The sequence below is a fragment of the Pipistrellus hanaki genome (genome assembly GCF_964339955.1).
Source record: "Pipistrellus hanaki genome assembly, chromosome: X".
Classification (NCBI taxonomy): Eukaryota; Metazoa; Chordata; class Mammalia; order Chiroptera; family Vespertilionidae; genus Pipistrellus; species Pipistrellus hanaki.
This window is the reverse complement of record NC_140524.1, coordinates 47074288-47087710: the sequence shown is the minus strand read 5'-3', so window position 1 is coordinate 47087710 and position 13423 is coordinate 47074288. Positions and strand designations below refer to the sequence as shown.

Genomic DNA, 13423 nt, shown 5'->3' with positions numbered 1-13423 from the left:
TCATTTTTTCATGGTGAAAGGACTGGAGTCCGTGTTAATGAGGACACCTTGGTGGCTGTGACAGTGGCATCAGCAGCTGAGTGATGTGGCTGGCGCCTTCCCCTGACCAGCCCAGTCACCTCCCACAGAGGAAGGCCAAACTGCGGCTTAGGCCCACTTCCCGTCAGTAGGACATCTCAGTCTGTGAGAGGGGGCAGGCTTGGCTGAGAGACACCCTCCCCGCCCCCAGTGCACAAATTTCGTGCACTGGGCCTCTAGTATAAATATATAGAGAGATTTATTTTAAGGAATCAGCTCATGGATTATGGTGGCTGTCAAGTTCAATATCTGCACGGTAGGCCAACAGTCTGGAGACACAGGGAAGAGCTGATGTTGCAATTCAAGTCCAAAGACAGTCTGCTGGTAGAATTTCTTCTTCTGGGGATGTCAGTCTTTTTCTATTAAAGCATTCAACTGATTGGATGAGGCCCATCCACATTATAGAGGGTAATTTACTTTACTCAGAGTCTAGTGATTTAAATGTTAATCTTACCTAAAAACTACCTTCTATAATTCACAGAAACATCTATAATAATAAAAGTATAATATGCTAATTAGACCATACGGCATTCTGATGACCTTCCAGATGAAGCCAAGGCTTCAAGGGAAGCACAGGTCCAGGGCACCTGCCGGCAGCCAGGGGAAGCCCGGGTCCCAGGTGCCGGAGAGAAGCTGGTGCCAGCAGCCAGGGAAAGGAAGGCCTACTCTTGCATGAATTTTGTGCATCAGACATCTAGTATAGAATAATGTTTTACCAAATATCTAGGTACCATGACCTAGCCAACTTGACACATAAAATTAACTGTTATAATATACTAGAGGCCCAATGCATGAAGATTCATGCAAGAATGGGCCTTCCTTCCCTTGGATGCAGGCAACGCCTTTGCTCTAACCCAGAGCTGCCTTTCCACCTTCCCACGCTGCCCAGAGGCCTAGAGCAGCTGGGGTGTTGTGGAATGCCTGCATCCCACCCCACCCTTAGCCACTTCACGCTTATGCATGCAAATTAACCTGCCATCTTTGTTGGGTTAATTTGCATACTCACTTCTGAGTGGCTGGTGTGGAAGGTATAGTCAATTAGCATGTTACTCTTTTATTAGGTAGACTAGTAACCCTGTGCATGAATCCATGTGCCAGTAGCTTATCAGTAGCTCGCTGCTGCCCTCTAGTAGCTCTCCATCTGCTGCCCCATCCTCCTGTAGCTCCCCTGACTCACCTCCCCCTGTCCCTCCTCATAGCTTGTTGTCCTACCCTCTCCTGTATCTCTCCACTGCCCACTTGTAGCCAGTAGCTTGCTGCCATCCTCCTGTAGCTCTCCGCCTGCTACCCCGCCCTCCTGTAGCTCCCTCCAACCTCCCAACGCTCCCCATAGCTTGCTGCCCTGCCCGCTCCTGTAGCATTCTGCCACCGGCTTGTAGCACGCTGCCCCACCCTCCTCCTGATCTGTGATCTTGTTGTTATGCGGTCGGTTGTAACAACCATTTGCATTTTACATCTTTATTATATAGGATATCTGGGTTTTTCTAAAATAAAAGCTTTATTTTTTAGCATTAAAGCCTTCTACAATCTACTTTGAAACTTTGTTGTTTTTTTTGCAAAATGCTTCTATTTAAAATTTCTAAATTGGAGAGCTATAGATATATGTCCTTATGAGACCTTTTCAAGACAGAATTTGAAGCATGGTAACTCAAGAGAAAATTGAAACTCAAAGGTTGTGGTGTATATAATAAAAATTCTTGAAAGTGATAGAAGAGTAAGATGATGGGAAATGTTTTAAAGAGTTAGACTACAGAGAAACAAAGATTGGGAAGACAGGAAGTTCAGTAAAAATCACTTTTTGTGCCAGAGAAGGAATATTGACGATGGTGAGGGGCTGGATATCTCTAAGAAGGCAGATTAATGAATAATGGACTTTTATTTTATTTAAAAAAATCTTTATTGTTGAAAGTATTACATACGTCCCCTTTTCTCCCCCATTGACTCCCTTCAGCTCCCCCTCCCACCCGAGGCCCTCACCAGCCCATTGTCTGTGTCCGTGGGTAATACATATATGCATACAAGGTCTTTGGTTGATTACCTCCCACCCACTCACCCTACCCTTTCTTCCCTTCCCAAGATTCTACACTCTGTTATAATGGACTTTTAAATACAAGGAAAGGAAAGGAGGATTTGAAAAATACCAAATGAGTTTAGAGTGCTAAACTCATACAGAGAATAAAAATTATATTGGGTCTTGATATTTCCTCCCATCCTTTTTCTTTTTGGGGGCAGTCAACATTTATTGAGTTCCCTCTGGGAACAGTGTGTTGTGGGAGCTATATAAAAGTTCCTTCCATGGATGAAAAGAGGAGGTGACATACTGAAGGTTAGAGGACGTGTACTGTGGGCCTTTATTTTCTCTGCTCAAGATATATTGTTGGATGATAAAGTGGCTGATTCTGTCTCTGTTCATTTTTCTTTCCAGAATGTGTACTAGCTTTCTCTTTGAAAGCTCAGAGGCTGTTTGCAAGTAACTTGCCTTTGTTCTCATTTGCAATCCAAACCTCACTGAGCTGGACCTAAGTGAAAATCCCCTGGGGGACACAGGGGTGAAGTATCTTTGTGAGGGTCTCATGTATACTAAAACTATAAAGTAGAGAAACCAGAATAAGTTTTAAAAAACTATCTGGCATCATTTTGAGCTAATTGTGGTTGTCAATGCCCTGGGGTACGCAGGAGTACAGCATCTCTGTGAAAGTCTATGGCATGGGAAGAGTAAATTCTAGAATCTTATGTAAGTGTCTGCTTGTCCTTGTCCTTTTCATGGGATTTTGGCATTTGAGGTTCAGTGGAACTCCCTGTTGTCATGGTTAACATAGTCATGTTGGTGTCCCCATTCCTTCAGGCTTCCTGAATATTCCCACTCTGCAGCTTGTTGTGATACTCTCACCCAAGTTCTGAGCTTTACTCAGAGCCTGACAAGGCTACTTCTAATTAATAACAAAGTTGAAGATTTGGGACTGAAATTGTTGTGTAAGGGATTAAAACAGCCTGTCAGTTAAAGGATCTGTCATAAGTGTCATGGACTATAGCCACAAGCAGAGTTTCCTGATGTTTCAGCAACTCCCAAAATTAAATTAGTACTTTTTGGCCTGGTCTTTGACTCTCCAATGAAGCAATAAATGAAAACCTAAATAATACAGGGGAAATTAATCTTCCCCTCTCCACAATCTCTGGTTCATGGAAATTTTTCTTACATGACACTCTGATTTTCTAATGTGCTTTTTTTTTAGTGAGCAAACATAATTCCTAAAGTGACTCAGTGCAGATGAAATAATGCCACCCTTCTCTGCCTTGCTTTCTAGAAGATTGTGTACCTGTCACCTAACTGGAGAGTGTTGTCAGGATTTATGTAATTCGCTCTACACCAGTGAACAACGGAGAGAACTTGACCTCAGGGACAATGCCTTGGGGGAGCAGAGCATGAATGTGTTGTGTCAAGGGTCGAAACACCCTTCCTGCAAACCTCAGACCTTGTGGTGAGTATAGGAATGTTTTGCCAGGCTATATATGGAATGTAGGGTATTTGTGGAACTTGGGATAAGACTGATTTCTTTCTTGAATCCCTAATCCCCCATAGGTTAGCAAAATGTCACTTCACAGATGTGTGCTGTGGAGCCCTTGCCTCTGACCTCAACAGAAATGAGAACCTAACATTCTTAGACTTAAGTGGAAATGACCTCAAGGATTTTGGAGTGCAAATGTTTTATGATGTATTGATTCATCCAATATGTAGATTACAGACATTCTAGTAAGTTCTGTGGTGGGGGAAGTGGGAGGGATGGAGTCAGGACAGGCATGCTGGACTTGATCATAGCCAATTGCAGTAAGGAAAGAAGAAAAACTAAGGGTAGGCCATGCCTAGGCAAAATATCAAAGTAAGTGAAATTGCCAATAGACTCTCTTGTTGGACACAGGGGCATTGAAAGAGGCAATGAACAGGCAGCACTAGATCTCACTGCTATGAGAAGCAACATGTGTAGGCAAAAGAGCACTGGATCTAGATTCTGCTAGGTCTGGCTGAAGTACTAGGTCTAGCATCTACTAATGGCATGACCATGCTTACTTCTTTGAACTTTAGTATTCTTGCTTGTAAAATGGAGCTAATATGTGTCCCTAACTCCCTGGTGTTAGCATGGGGGTTGAGTGAAGTGAGATGTCAATTATGAATGAACCTAGTACAACCATTGGCACATAGTAGGTACTTCATACACCTTTTTATTTCCTCCTTTAATGCCTGCAAGAGGGCTTAGTGCTTACATTTTTAGAGTCTTCAAGACTCTAAATATCATCCCCTTGATGCAATTAAAGAAAGTGAAGGTCTTTCCCCTTTCTGATCAATGTCCATTTGCTAGCTCTGTAAGTTGGCATAACACACAAAATAATGCTTTTAAAAAATATGTTTATTGACTTCAGAGAAGAAGGGAATGGGAGAGAAAGAGACAGAAACATCAATGATGAGAGAGAATCATTGATCAGCTGCCTTCTGCATGCCCCCTCCTGGGGATTGAGCCCGCAATATGGGCATATGCCCTTTACTGGAATTGAACCCGGGACTCCTTAGTCCACAGACCAACGCTCTGTCCACTGAGCCAAACTGGCTAGGGCCAAAGTAATTCTTGGGATACAGCTAACCAGTGACCAAATGACCATCATTTATGGCATTCAGAATTAGAATGCGTAATGGAAAATAAAGGCCAAGTGCAAAAATTCCACATTCCAAAGCCAATTTGATGGATTGAAGTGTAAATGAAAACAGCTTAAAAACCTAATTACAAATCTGGCTGAAACAGAAGCTGGGTCTCTACTAGCAAAGTGAAGTCTGTTAGTTTCAAGGGCTCAAGAGTGGGATGATCACTGCTCAGGGAGAGGAAAATATTCACAACATAATTCTCAGGTTTAGGGACCTCCAGGGTATTCTTATAAAGTGGTGACTGGAGTCTATACTATCAACAGGTTGAAATAACCTCAATGATCAACCCTAATGTTTCTTTATATATATGGTAATGTAATGTGGTAGCACCTATGGTGTGTATGCTTCAGCTAAGATTCTCAATGACAGGAAGAATAAATTATTTTGTCATGGTATGCCATTATTTTTTATTGTTGTAAATTGTGCTATTTTCTGTTTCACTATTTCTTTGTCTTTTTTTCCCCACCAAGCAACAAAACATAATAAAGGTAGCTGCTTTCTATTTCTTTGTCTTTTAACCAGAGTGTGTCCATTGTGTTTTCAGGCCAATCTTTAAACCTTATAACTTGTCAATCAACAAGTTGATAGCAGTGTGCAGTAATAGGTCAGAATACAAAATAAAGAACATCCACAGATAGAATAGATACCATTTACTGACTTTAAAATAAAATTTGAATGTTAGAATGTTTATAAGACAAACAACACTGAAATCAATAGAAGAAATATATATACCCAAGTAAGGTGAGAGGAAACCTCGGATCATTTAATGTGGTGGTGGGCTAGCGAAGGGTTAGATCTAAGGAGAACATCCTAAAAGAGGGAGTACTCTCTGAAAATTGGAAGAGTTGGAGGAAGAAGGTGGTTTTCTAACTGCTGCTTGAGTATGGGGGTATGAATTTTATTCTCATTGTACTTTCCTATAAATTTCCTGGCTCAGTGCTTTGCACATTAGTAAATGCATATATAGGAGAACAGTTAGTAATTTAGAGCATCCAGGGCAAGGCAATGAGAAAGTAATATGTTCATTGAAGAATGAGTGTCTAGACATTCAGAAGGTCAAGTGGGGAGGGAAGATTGTCACCTCCAAGTGACAAACCTCATCTTCATTCATTCCATAAGCATTTGCTAGACATCTGCTGTGTGATAGACAAATATATCAATTGTGGGTAGATAAGGATGAATAAGACATAAGACATGATCTGTCCTCTTCAGTAGCTAGTGAGCATAGTGATAGAGATAGGCACATAAACTGATGAATACAATTGGGTAATCACAAGGTGGGAATAATGGCTGGAGATAATTCACTGATCCCAAGAGGGTCAGGGAAAGCTTCTTAGAGGAAGGGCCACCTGAGTTGAGTCTTAGGATTATAACCAGCGGACATGGGGATAAGGATGCAGAAAGGGGGTAGTGCAAGCTCAGGTAGCATGAGCAAGGGTAGCCAAAAAAAATAAGCAGCATGGTTTATGGTACTTGATGGGGATGGGGTGGGAAATCTCCAGGAAGCATAAAGTGCACAGAATGTGTCAAGACAATAGACTGGGGAGGTGGTAGGCAAAGTCTTGTATGCCATGTGTGATTAGTAAGATCTATTAGAAAAATTCTGGGTGCAAATTTGATAATCATTTTCTTTTACATACTATAGTAGTAGTACATTTTGAGGCCTTTCCTCACCTTTTCAAAATTGTCCCAAGGATAGAGACACTTTTGCTTCCAAAGCTGGTTGTAGAACCAGACCACTGTTGCTCCTGTTTCTCACTGCTGTATGGGGTTGATTTTGGGAACTGATCTTACCCAGTCTCACAGAAGCTTGGTGACTGGATGGTGATGTCCTGGCTAGTCTGAATCCTGTGAGCCCTGCAGTGCCGTTATACTTGGGCTCTGAGGTTACAGATATCTTTGTCCATACCTAGACTTGCAGCCATCTTTCGCTAAAGTGCTGCATGTGTCAGGGTGGCTGGGTCCAGAGGAGCCTCTTGAATCAGTCACAGGTATATATGTGTGAAATCTGCCCTTGTCCACAAAGATACAGGCCCTTGAAGTGAGTCAGGAACCCCACTTAAGCCTTCTTTCTTCAAGATCATTTTATTTGAAGGTTCTTGATGCATTTCCCAGGCACCCAGGATAAAGCTCCCTAGCTCACCCTGATACATATTCATAATTCTAAATTTGGAAAGAAAAGGTTGAAAGTAACTGGTCTTTTAACTCCAAGAAGACATCTGAGCTTTGTAAGCATATTGCCGCACCTCTTCCTCAGCAGCAGAGTGCTGCAAATCAGGAGATAAGGCAGCTTTTGCTAAGTCACTGAAAAAATTCTAAAGGTCTTATTATACTTCCATGGACTCAAATGTCTACTTACTCTACAATTGTAAAACTAGCAGGGCTACTCATTTCATTTTGTTAGATAAATATTAGCATCTATCCATTAAGAACTAAAACCTGTACCTCATCATATGCCTGAAAAAGCTTATACCTTCTTTTGTAGTCATTGAGTTTTAATCAGGGACACATGTAGAGTTTGAAGTACTTGTAGGACACTGGGGGAAATTTTCTAGTAGGTAGACAGTTGGCTATGGGGATGTGCCCTGGAGATAACAGAAACGATGAAAATGGATGAGATTCTTAGGAAAGCAAGAAGAGGACCTCTGAAGGACATCTTGGGAATTAATCCTGCACAATATCATCTTTAAGAGGTGGGGATGGAAAGGAAAACCTGTGGAGAAAACCAGGAAAGAAAGATGTCCTGGAAACTATGGGAAGAGTGAGTTTCAAGGAAGAAGTGCCCAACAGTATCAAAGGTAGCAGAAAGGCTCAAATGAATGAGTACTGAAAAATATCCATTAGATTTAACAGGAGGCTACAGGTGACTGTATGGAGGGCTGTTTTAGTGGTATAAGGGGCTGGAAACTAGATTGCACTGATTTGAAGAAATGAGAGATTAAACGGAAACTACTTTTTTAAAAAGTTTGTGAAAAGAGGAGATGTGGGGTCATAGCTGGGGGAATTAGCAGACTATAGAAAGGAGGGAATTATTCTTTTTCTTTCTTGCCTTGTTTTAGCATAGACAAATTTGTAGGCTGAGAGAAAGGAACCTGTAGAGAGGTTGAGGTTACAGATACAGGAGCATGGAATAATGGATCAGGGCCTTGGACAAAGGCTAGGAGGAACAGGAGTGAGAATCCAAAAAGGAAGTTAAGCATTTTCTCTTTGAGACCAAGGAAGGAGCTGAGGCTGAGTGAGGAGGTTTGTAGTCAAATGGGTGAAGTAACTGTAGTGGTGCCAGGAAGCAAGTGAGAATGGGAATCTTATCCTGGAGAATAGGAAAACTGCTGAAAGCATCTGTTGGATTGACTTGACACAATATTCTTTTCATTTTTCATAGCATTGTTGACATGGATCATTTTCATGAAGAAACATTCAGAAACATAGAAGCTTTAAAAGTGAACAAGCCTGGAATTGCCTGATAGTTTTCAAGGAGAACCCTCAAATCAGATGCATATAGACCTTCTTTATCTGGTACCATTTTTAACAGTTGTGCACTATTCTTGTTCTAAACATGTTAACCTTTGCAGAGGATGCTAGTGTGAAATAAACATCAGTGATTACTATTTCTTACATATAAACATCCACTAAGGAGGGTGGAAAAGGCAGAAGCACCTTAGTTCAAATATCTTCAGAAATAATTCATATATTGTCTTACCTTGTTTTCACAAAAACCTTGGAAGTTTGGAAAATGAGGCTCTAGGAGGTTGTGACTATCTTTAGATCACATAGCTCATTAGTGGGAGAGTTGAAACTGGAATCCAGCCAGGTTTCCCAATACCCAGATTAGACAGGAAAATAATAGAACAAAAACATACTAATGAGTCATCTTAAAGAAACAAGACCCTTCAAATGATTACAGGGCAAAAGAGTATACAAACACATATCTTAATGATGATGATTTTAAGTAAAACTGTAATTCACAAAAGAAAGAGGAAATGAGTTGGATTACAGGGAAAGATGTCATAGAGATGAGACATGATGTGAGCCTTGGAAATGAGTAGGATTGCGAAAGGGAGAGAGATCAGTAACTATAAGACTGCAGGAAATAGGGCTGCATTTGTGAACAGCTCACCAAAAGCACCTAGGGAGAGAGACATGTTTGTATTATATTTTTTGAGCTTCCACAGTATCCATATCCTAAGCTCCATAGTGTGCTCTGCTGTTCCCAGGATTAAGCCCCTTTCTGATTTTTTTTTCACTAATAACATTTTATTAACTCTGGTTACATAATATAACTGATACATCTAAAAGCAACAAACCAACAAATTTTCATAATTTCAGTTTATACACACTTTAAGTTATTGAACTAGATTTATGAGAGCTACAAAATATTTCACAGGTTCACAGGTATGGAAAGATGTGGTCATGAGACTTCGTTGTAAGAATGGGTATAGGACATGTAAGAGATTTCTCAAACTTACAAAGGACATTACAAGGGTCACACAGCTCATCAAGGAGCTTCTAGGGATAATTATATACCTTAAGTAAGCCTTTTTTTCTGTCAATCTCATACCACTTTCTATCATATTTCATGGACTCTGCTATTTTCCTAGCCTGGCATTTCTTTATTACAATGTTAATAAAGTTCTTGCTTAGATAATCAACATTTTTATCTTCATTCATCAGGGTATTTAATTAGAGCAGCTTTCTTCTTATACTTTTCTCCAATCTCTCTAATATTTTCCAAGAGATCTTCAGACCCATGCTCTTCATACTCTATCAACTTTAGCAATCTGCTTCTCAGGGTGTTTCTGCACAGAGCTAACATGTGTGGCAACCATCTCTAAAAGACTCTGCAAGTTATTTCCCACTTTTCGTCTTTCTTCAGTTGTGGTCTGTACAACTGGCAGGTATTCTCACTGAATAGAATATAATTCATTCATAGTTTCACTGAGGCCCTCATTAACAACACTCTCCAGCATGTGCTTGTGTTTCTACAAGGACTCCAGCTCATTGGCATATTTGTTGTCCTCTTTCTTGGCTTCCTTCACTTTTTGTTGGTAAAGATCATCCAACTTTTGAATTTCTTCTTTCAGAGTTCTTACACTTCTGCTTTCCATTATCATTGTATTTAAAAAGTATCATTTAATCCCATTTTTTTATTTAGAGCTTTATTATTATCTTCTTCAGTTTCCTTCAAGAGTTCCTTGAGTGATACATAAACTTGTGTTCTGTATTTGACAGGACAGTTGGCACAAGCTTCAGGATAAAACTTCATTTCAAAGTCATAACCTTTGGAATTCTCAGCACCCTTAAGGAAAGTTTTAATTTTCTAGCCAACATGTGATACTCTGCTAATTGTGTTTCAATAGCTGCTTTGCCTCTAGCATATTTTAACTCCTTATTCCACAATTGCTGCTGTTCATCCTTCTACTTGGTTAATTTATTAATGGTCTGCTACAATTCATTTCTTTCATGACTTATTCCTTCAATGTCTGCAACTGATTATTTCTGGTTATCAACAATATTCTGTAGTTGAATATTCTCCTGTTTCATTGTTTCACATTCTAGTTCTGAGTTGCATGTTTGATCCCCAGCCCCAACTGGGGCCATGTGGGAGTTAATCCCCTTTTTGAATTTTTAACACCCCCTCATATGTTTGTTCTCATTCATGGACTCCTATGACTGACTGACTCCTCATCTCTGACAGCATATTGTATAGCATACCATGGATCCTGCACACCCCTATGTTTCTATTTCTGCCTTGCTTCCACAAACCATCAGATAAGAGAAGTGGGGAAAAGAAATGCCAGATAGAATGTGGTATGGGATTGACAGGATAAAGGCTTACTTGATTAAGGTATATAATTGTCCCTAAAAGCTCCTTGATGAGTTGTATGACCCTGAATAAGTCATTTGTATTCTTGGAGCCTCGGTTTTCTCATCTCTCATCTATAAAATGGGGATAGATTGACATTAATCTTTCAGTGCTGTTGTTTCCAACATGATGCTTACCCCATGGTAGGTACCAATTAATGGTAGGTGTTTGTATGAGTGTGTACCCATAATATAACTCAGCTTGTAGTCTTTGAGCTTCCAGTTTTTTGCTATGTAGTCAGTATGAACTGTGCATTTCAACTAAATGTGTCTTCTGGAAGTGATGATTCTAGTGGGAGAAGAGATACCCAGTGGGAAGTTATTATGAGAGGTCCAGCTGCTCCATGTCTTCATCATGGTGTGTTGTTTCCTCTTGCGCTGAGAGATGGTAACTCTTAAGACCAGGTCTGGCATGAGAAGAATAGTCAAAATGGCAGTTTCCAGTTTTCTCAAGTTGTTCTTTCCCTTTAGTTGTTTAACACTTATTATTATGCATTTATTATGTGCCAGGTTTTGTGCTAAGTATTGGCCTTACAGAAATGAATATGCCTTTTCCTATGTACTTCTACACCATGTTCTCTGATTATCCTGGTCCCTCTGTCAATCTGCTAGGTATCTGATAAAACTCAGTCACATTAAGAACTCAAAATACAATGTTAAATGAAAAAGTACTGAACTGTGTTGTGAATCTCGTTTGTGTGCAAAAGGATAAATATGCATGGGTATGTATGGAAGAATATACACAAGAATTGCTAGCAGGTGTTAACTTCTGGCAAGAGCAATTTTGCGAGGGCAATAGGAGAAGCGTATGGAACTTTTCATTTTTATCTATAGCCCTCTGTTCTACTTAGTGTGTTTACCATGGGCATGTATTATATTTATAATTAATAAACTTGATGTTAAAAATAAAGTTCACCCATACCAAGGCGTTATTTTCTTTTTTTAAAAACATTTTCTTTTTTAAAAACATGATTTAGAGGACAGTGTAGGGAAGGTATGACATAGAAGCCCAAAGGAAAAGAATGGATGCTTTTACATCAAAATTAAAAACATTTTATGGAAAAAATACATAAATATAATTAAAAGACTAGTGATGAACTGGAAGCACATATATAGTATACAAGGCTAGTATCCATGATATAAATTATAAATCAGTATGAAAAACAAAACATGGAAGATTTCTATTTCCAGCAATATGAAGTAACAGTGAGTAGATTTACCCTCCCACATTAACAACTAAAAAACTGGGCAATATATATGAAACAATAGTTTATAGACATTAGATAACAGGCAGTGTTGGGACAAATAAAAACAGCAATATGGTAGTTTTAACAGAACCATATCAATAACCTTATTGAAGTTAATGGTCTCACAGCAAAACCACAATTAAAGGCTGAGATTTGTAAAATGGAAAGAATTATAGATATCCAACCATATGCTGCTTATAGAAAAACCACTTTAAATATCAAAATACAAATAGATTAAACATAAAAGATAGGGAAAACATATATCATGATAACACCCCAGAAGATGATAAAACAAGGAGATAGAAAATAAGTAGAATATAGAAGTTTGAACAACAAATAATAAATTTTATATATTTGACATCTATATAAAACTCAATCCAACACCAGGAAACATATTCTTTACATACTATACACATTGCACATTTACCAAAATAGACCATATCTGGGTCATATAACAAGTCTCAATAAAGTTAAATTATTCAAATCATAAAAAGAATGTTCTTGGACTACAATGGAGTTAAGATAAAAAATCACAGGGAAGTAGATAACAGCATAGTAAATATAGTCAATAATGTGATAACTAGAAATGGGACCAGGTGGGTGCTTGAAACAGGGGAAAACTCTGTAAAGAATATGTACATCTGAAACTGATACAGAGTAATATTGAATGTAAACTTTAATTGATAAGTAAAAATATAAATTAAAAAAATCAATAAAAGATACATGGAAAAATCCTCAAAATATTGGAAAATAAATAACCTTCTAAATATTCCATGGCTGAAGAGTAAGTCTCAAAAGAAATTAGAAAATATTTTAAACTGAGTAAAAGTGAAAACATGCTATATATCAAGTTGTGGAATACACCGAGTGGCGAGATTATTATGATCTCTGAACGCATAATAATCTGCCCACTCAGTGTATATCCTATATAATAATAGGCTAATATGCAAATTGTTCCCTCCACCAGGAGTTTGACCAGCCTTTAGGCCGGCCAACCGCCCATGTCCCCTCCCCCTGGCTAGGCTGGCCAGACCCCACCCATGCACGAATTCATGCACCAGGCCTCTGTCTCTCTCTTTATCTATCTATCTATCTATCTATCTATCTATCTATCTATCTATCTATCCTGAGTGGCCAGATTATTATGAGTTCAGAGATCATAATAATCTGGCCACTCAGTATACAGCTATAGTAATCAAGACAGTGGAAGAGGGATAGACACATAGATTATTGAAACAGAATAGAGAACCTTGAAATATGCCCACCCAAATACACCCAACTGTTTTTTACAAAGCAGTTCAATGGAGGAGCAATTAGACATTCATAGGTGCCCCCCAATATGAAATTTAAATAAAAATTTAAGTGAATCACAAACATAATGTAAAAACAATAAAACTTTAGGAAAACATGGAAGAAAAGTCTGTGATCTAGAGCAAGGCAAAAATTAAAACTTAATTAGAAACTATTGCACTGTAAAAAACCATCTAGAAGATGAAAGACAAACTACAAACATACCAAAGAACCCATATCTAAAATATATATA

At 38.9% G+C, this 13423-nt stretch overlaps 1 protein-coding gene and 1 pseudogene across 5 annotated transcripts in view; both read left to right on the top strand.

Annotated features, from left to right (window-relative positions):
- The window catches only part of LOC311614812 (ribonuclease inhibitor-like), a 44927-nt pseudogene extending 33400 nt beyond the window's left edge, over positions 1 to 11527 (top strand). Inside the window, exons 6-10 of the transcript XR_014797105.1 lie at positions 2504 to 2653; positions 2924 to 3087; positions 3384 to 3557; positions 3659 to 3829; positions 8154 to 11527. The product of XR_014797105.1 is annotated as a ribonuclease inhibitor-like (transcript). The remainder of the gene's footprint in view (positions 1 to 2503; positions 2654 to 2923; positions 3088 to 3383; positions 3558 to 3658; positions 3830 to 8153) is intronic.
- The window catches only part of VSIG1 (V-set and immunoglobulin domain containing 1), a 149317-nt gene that overhangs the window by 64851 nt on the left and 71043 nt on the right, over positions 1 to 13423 (top strand). The gene's annotated exons all lie outside the window — the stretch shown is intronic.